Raw genomic sequence first — 6,930 nt, forward strand, 5'->3', positions numbered from 1 at the left:
CAATCGGTTTGAGAGATAAGTAGTGTATCTTTCCTTCCATTTTTCACCTTAATGTCGATTGTCATAAGTTTTTGGCATAAATTAGCATCGTAACTCTTGAATTATGGCCAACCAGTAGGGTTGGACATGGTTCGGTTTGACACCAAAAATATAATTGAACCAATTAGCATTTAATTAGTGGTTCTGTTGAATTCGGTTTTGATCAAATATCACCGTTGACCCGAGCCAAATCAAATCATTGTTAATTTGTTTGTTCGGTTGGTTTAAGCCTATTCTAATACATAAATAAATAAAGCCCAATCATTTCAAGAATTTTAATCTTCCAAACATTCACACGTCTCACATTCCCAATTCGATCAAAAGATTAAGTTTTTCGAAACATAAAATTTTTATCAAGTCAAATAGAACCAAGTTTCAATTAAATGAAATATCGAACTAGCAAATGATACATATACCTTCAAAACAAACATAAAATACATATAAATATCCTAATTATTAATAGGTAATAGGTTCTAAAAGATGCTAGCAGCTAATCGGGTGGTAGGTTGGGGCTAAGGGCCTAGCAGGATTTAAGTAAATTTATTATATATCGTATAAACAAGTGTCTGCTTATACTGAAAATATACATACTTTCACCAGGATACATAAATTACAAAATAAAATGCCATATAGATAACAAAGTATTAGAACATAATGAAAACATGGGGAACAGACAGATAATGTGTGTTATCTAAGTATTCAACAAGTCTCTTACAATTCATTAAAATAATAAAATGCAAAATGAAAGTTATCTATTTTCTATCTAAGTGAGAGTCGCAACCTAAGAAGGTGCCTATGCGGGTCTAGGCGGGTTATGTAGGCACCTAGGGGGTTTAGGCAGGCACCTAAGCGTGTTTAGCTGCCCTTTTGTAATTTTCAAATGCCTAATCGAGGCGGTGGTCAACTCACTTAGGCACCAGTAGGCGGAGATTTTAGAACATTTCGTTACAACTTATAATATGCTAAGACTTATACTATGTTTATGGTAAAACCTCCTAAAAAACCTACAATAATTAACATGTGTAAACTGAATAAATTAATAATTAAAAAATAGTCGGTTTAGTCAAACCAAACCAAACTAAAAATAATCGGTTTGGTTCAGTTTGATGCCCACCCCTACTTACCACCCAAAACACAAGAGCTAAAACATAATAAGAGCAAGCAATCATAAATCTTAGGGTAATCCTTAGTTACTATACTGAAATTTTTTGGTTTTCAACATTTCATACATCAAGTTTTTTCACCCCAGTCTGGACAATGATTAGGCGCCATGTGTCAATCTTGGGCCCATGTGGACATTAAAAATTAAAAAAATAAATAAACCCAACAAACCCAGCATACACACTAGCATTTCCAACAAACCTAACGCTTACCCTTCTCTCTCCTATCTCCCTCAAACAATCTCACCCTATCACTCTAAAACTCAAATCACCAAAAATGGCAACCTCCCTCACAATCTCAAGGCTCCTCACAGCCCCTAAATCCTTCACTTTCTCCATAGGCACTGCCGCACCTAAAACATCTCTCTTCTCACCCAAATCCATCTCCTCCAAAATCTCCTACACCTCTCTCCCCCACCCAGAAACCCTCATCCGTTTCTCCATCACCACCTCTAAACTTATCTCCGCGACCATCGCCGTAGGTAACAAGCTTCCCGAAGTTACCTTTCCCACCTTGACGCTGTTGGGGACGTCCAAACCCCTGATTATCTCTGAGCTCACCAACTCCAAGAAGGCAATCCTCTTTGCTGCCCCCGACACCTTGACCTCAACCTTCTCCCAAAAGCACATCCTAAGATTCGTGGAGTAGCTGGTAGAGCTTAAGGCGAAAGGAGTCAAGACCATCGCCTGCATTGCGGTCAACGAATCTTTGTGATCAAGGCGTAGAATGAGAATCTCAACATCAACGACTATGTGTTGCTGCTCTTCGATGGGAACGACGATTCCATGAGGACGATCTGGGCAAAGCTCAATTTGAGTGATAAGCTAGTGGGGCTGGGCGTCTGGTCCAAAAGGTCCTTGCTTTTGTTGGAGGATGCAGTTGTTAAGGTCTGCAATACGAGCTGCGAGTGACAGCATGCGTGCGAGCAGTGGGGTTGTGGTAGGGTTTCGAAGGAAGTCAAGGATCATATTTTTTTAGGTGTAGGGTCTCTAGTAACCAACAGGATCCTCTCTAGATCCTTTTGGTGAGGATCCTAGAGATCTGTGAATCGTGTCCATTCATCATACATCGTGCGGTCATTTTTTGTCAGGTATTGTTTGCATTTAATTTTACATATAAATATTTAAAATGATTTCTGACTGCACAATATATGATGAACGGACACGACTCATGGATCCCTGGAATCCTCACAAAGAGGATCCGATAAAGATCCAAATTCCTCTAGTTATTAACACTAAAGAATCGATAAAATCTTAAGGATGAAGAAACTAAAGAAATTGAAGAGAGTGAAGAAAGAAAGAGAAACCTTTCAGTTGCATTGAATGAGTAAAAAAAATTATTACATCATAATCCACTAAGTCTCTAAGACACTGCTTATATAGAGACTATGTTGAACAGATTTACAATTTTACCCTTTACAACTAACTCCAACTAACTCTAACTGTTTTGAAGATAAACCCCAACTAATTCAAGTTTATCTGGTTAATACTCCCCCCCCTCAAACAGAACTGGGATCTCCCAAGTTGTGTTTGCAATGATTTATCAGCTTGAGTAGATAGACTGATAAGCTATTACTGCAATGATGAATTATTAAAGATGTTATGTTCTGTAACTGCTGCACTTGAAGTTGTTTTCTCCTATGAACTTTGCGGATCAACACCAGAGACTCCAATATGAAGATTATTATAATGTTGAATGAATACTAGACTATGTAAGCCTTTAGTGAATACATATGTTACCTGTTTATTTGTTGATATGTATTGAACAAAAGATCCCCCTTTTGAACTTTTTCCCTAACAAAATGATAATCTGTGTCCAAATGTTTAGTCTTTAAATGGAACACTGGATTGGAACACAATGCCAAAGCTGAGAGATTATCACAATGCAAGGTAGGAGATTGTGTAAAAACTTAATGTACATCCTTAAGCAAATATCGAATCCAAAATACATCTGCAACACAGTGTGCCAAGGCTTTATACTCAGCTTCTGTGGAACTTACGAGATACAATCGCTTGTTTCCTTAACTGCCATGATATTGGATTGGATCCCAAGTAAAAAACATAACCAGTAATGGATCTTCCTGTGTTGATATCTGCTACCCAATCAGAGTCAGAATAGGCATTGACCTGAAAGTCGGAGGATTAAGAGTATTTCAGCCCACAGTTGTATGTACCCTGAAGATACCTCATAATTCTTTTCACCAAATGCATATGGGACTCAGAAGGATTGGTTATATATTGACACACTATATTGACTGAGTGTGCAATATTTGGCCTGGTAAAGGTAAGGTACTGCAAAGCCCTAACCAAGCTCCTATAATGTGTACGATCAAATAATGGTGTTCCTTTAGTTGTAAGTAGCTGGGAATGAGGTTTAAAAGGTGTTGAGGTTGGTTTACACTGCTCCATATTAGCCTTTTTCAATAACTCCTTAGTGTACTTTGATTGATTCACAAACAAAGACCCATATGCATTATACTGAATCTGGAGTCCCAAGAAATATGTCAATTTTCCCATATCTTTTAAATCAAACACATATGCTAGATTATCAATGACAGATTGAATTTTCTCAATACTAAATCCAGTTAAAATGATGTCAACAACATATAAAAGGAGCAAAATAACATTAGTCTCATCCACCTTCACAAACAAACTTGTATCAGACATTGAAGTTTTAAAACCAAGTGCAAGCAGAAGCTTGTAAACATAGAATTCCAAGCTCTTGGAGCTTGTTTCAACCCATATGATGATTTTACTAATCTGCACACATGACTTGGATACTTTTGATCCACAAATCTTTGGGGTTGTTTCATATATACTTCTTCTTCAAGCTCCCCATGTAAAAATGCATTTTTAATATCTAACTGTCTTAAATTCCAGTGAAGTTGTGCTGCCAATGCTAGAATAAGTCTCACAGTAGAATGTCTAACCACAGGACTAAAAGTTTCTGAATAATCCAGCCCTTGCTCTTAACTGAAACCTTATGCCACCAATTGAGTTTTGTACTTTGACACTGTCCCATCAGGATTTCTTTTCACTTTATAGACCCATTTACTTCCTATCACAGCTTTATCACCTGGAGAAGAGACCAGTTTCTATGTACCTTGTGACTTTAGAGCATCATACTCCTCTTGCAGAGCTTTTTTTTCCATTGATTAATAGTTGATGCAGCTCTAAAATTCTTTGGTTCATCTGCCTCATGTATGTCAGCCAAAAATGAAAACCCACATGGTATATGACTATTAGTATCTTCAATATCACCATCTTTGAACTAAATAGATGATAATTTAGGCAAAGCAGCTAGAAATGACTCATAATAGCACCAATCTTAAGTGTAGTTTGAATAGTGTTGTGTAACTGAGGTTGAGTTTGTGCATTTGGTGGGGACAGAGGAAGAATTACCTGAAGTTGAGACGGATTAAGGACATGAAGCAAGAGAACTATATGCTGAGATGAGGAAAAAGTTTTTGTGGGTGCTTGAGTTTTAAACCCATGTGTTCCAGTGCCAGATTGTAATGAAGAATTGCTCATATGTGAGGAAGAAACTGGTGTATGTGCACCATTTTGAATTGTAGATGATGATGAGTCATTGATATTCCCATTACCAGAGAGTGATTCCATAAGACCTTTTTGATGAACTATATTCACATGATCTGAAGATATGTGTTGTACTGGAATAGGTAATACTACAGTTCTATACTGAGATTAACTTGGAGTGACTTTCTGTCCTTGAACTTTAGTCTTTAACAATGCATAAGGAAACATAATCTCATCAAAGATAACATGTCTCGAGATAATACATTTCTGATTCTGTACACTGTAATAGATTACACCTTTGTATCCCTTAGAATAACCCAAAATACACACTGATCAAACCTAGGTAGTAACTTGTGTACAGAATATGGTCTTAACCAAGGATAGACTGCTGACCTAAACACTATCAAATTCTGCAACTCAGGATCCTTACCATATAGTTTCTTGTAAGGTGACACCATGGACAACACTTTGCAAGGTATTCTATTAATTAAAAACACAGCTTGTGTACATTTATAATACCAAAATTCAATTGATAATCCAGCTTAAGCAAAAAGATTAATGACAGTTTCCACTATATGCCTATGTTTTCTTTCAACTACTCCATTCTGTTAAGGAGTGTATGGATAAGAAATCATTTGTTCAACACCTTTTGCAGCAAGAAAAGCTTTAAAATAATCCCTTGTGTACTCTCCTCCACCATTAGATTGTATACATTTAATAGCAACACCAAACTGTGTATGAACAATGTTGTAGAATTTCACAAAAATTGCATACACATCTGATTTGTTATATATTGGAAAAATCCAAACATACTTTGTATATTGATCAACAAAAGTTACATAGTATTTATACCCCTCTATTGTCTTGACTGGAGAAGGGCCCCATACATCTGAGTGCATTTTTTCAAATGGTGAGAAGTACCTATCACTGCTAGTAGAAAAAAGAAGTCTACACATCTTTCCTTTAATATAGTAAGTACACATTCTATGACCTTCATCTAATTGTAGTGGTATATTTGATTGTCTCAACATGATATACATTATTTCATTAGTAGGATGACCAAACCGTTGATGCCACAATGTTGACTTTACTAACTATCCAAGAAAACCAGAAAGCTTTTGAATCACAGACTGAACTCCTCTTGAATGTTTGATAACAGGGATTTGAAAAATAAAACAACTATGATTATCAGCACATAATTGTTGTACATATAACAAACTTCGAGCAATTTTGGGAACATGTAAAACATTATTAAGAACCAGGCTATGAGAATTAGTTTTAATAGTAGTTGCACTAGTATTCTCAATTGATAAACCTGTCCCATTGCCAAATATAATTGTATCAGAACCTTGGAATGGTGTAACTTGGCTTAATGTATTAACATCAGCAGTGATATGGTGAGATGCACCAATATCAACAATCCATGCATCCTAAGGAATCTGTTGTTCTGCTTACTGTGCTGTCATAGCTGTTAAATTTTTTGGTGGTTGTTGACCTTGGAACACATAATTCCCTCTGTGATAACACTTAAGAGGCGAGTGACCACGTTTTCCACAAATCTGACACTCAATTTGAAAACCAATACTTGGTGCACTAGCATTTCTGTGAAAACAATTAACAGCAATATGTCATCTCTTGTTGTTGATTTAACACTCAATCACAGTAGTAAATCAGTTTTCTATATTCCCATTCCACACATTTGTACCATATTGACTTGTATTGCCAGATGAAAAACCAGAAAAAGTGCCTGTATTATACCCTTGCCTTTAAAACCAGCATTTGGCTTGAAACTGTTATTACCCTTATCGTTTGGTTTCTGCATAAATGGAGGTCTTGGACCAGAATTTGAAGCATTACCCATATACCCAAAACCATAAGGAACTTGAGGGTAAACAAAACCAGGAAATTGTTGAAGCATAGGAGGTTGTGAGTATGGTTGTGGTAAGACAAATGGTGATGGATATTGCTGTATATAAGGTATGGATTAGGAGTTAGGACACCCCTAGTTGTTGTAGGTAAATTACTATGTCTTGCAGGATTGGAGGCTGAAGCAAATGAAGCTCCCTAAGTCGTTTGAGAACCTTGAACATATAAGGCAGAAAGATTTTGATACACAACACTTGATTCACCTTCAATTTCTTTTTCAGTTCTAAGCAACAGAGCTCGAAATTCTTTTACAGAAATAGATGATTCT

The 6,930-nt window shown here is 36.5% G+C and overlaps 1 pseudogene; it reads left to right on the top strand.

The window, feature by feature from the left end:
• Positions 1 to 1,476: 1,476 nt before the first annotated feature.
• LOC137724502 (peroxiredoxin-2E, chloroplastic-like) lies at positions 1,477 to 2,111 on the top strand (annotated as a pseudogene).
• Positions 2,112 to 6,930: the final 4,819 nt, after the last annotated feature.

The sequence above is a fragment of the Pyrus communis genome, chromosome 15 (assembly GCF_041283825.1).
Source record: "Pyrus communis isolate YQ-2024b chromosome 15, ASM4128382v1, whole genome shotgun sequence".
NCBI lineage: Eukaryota > Viridiplantae > Streptophyta > Magnoliopsida > Rosales > Rosaceae > Pyrus > Pyrus communis.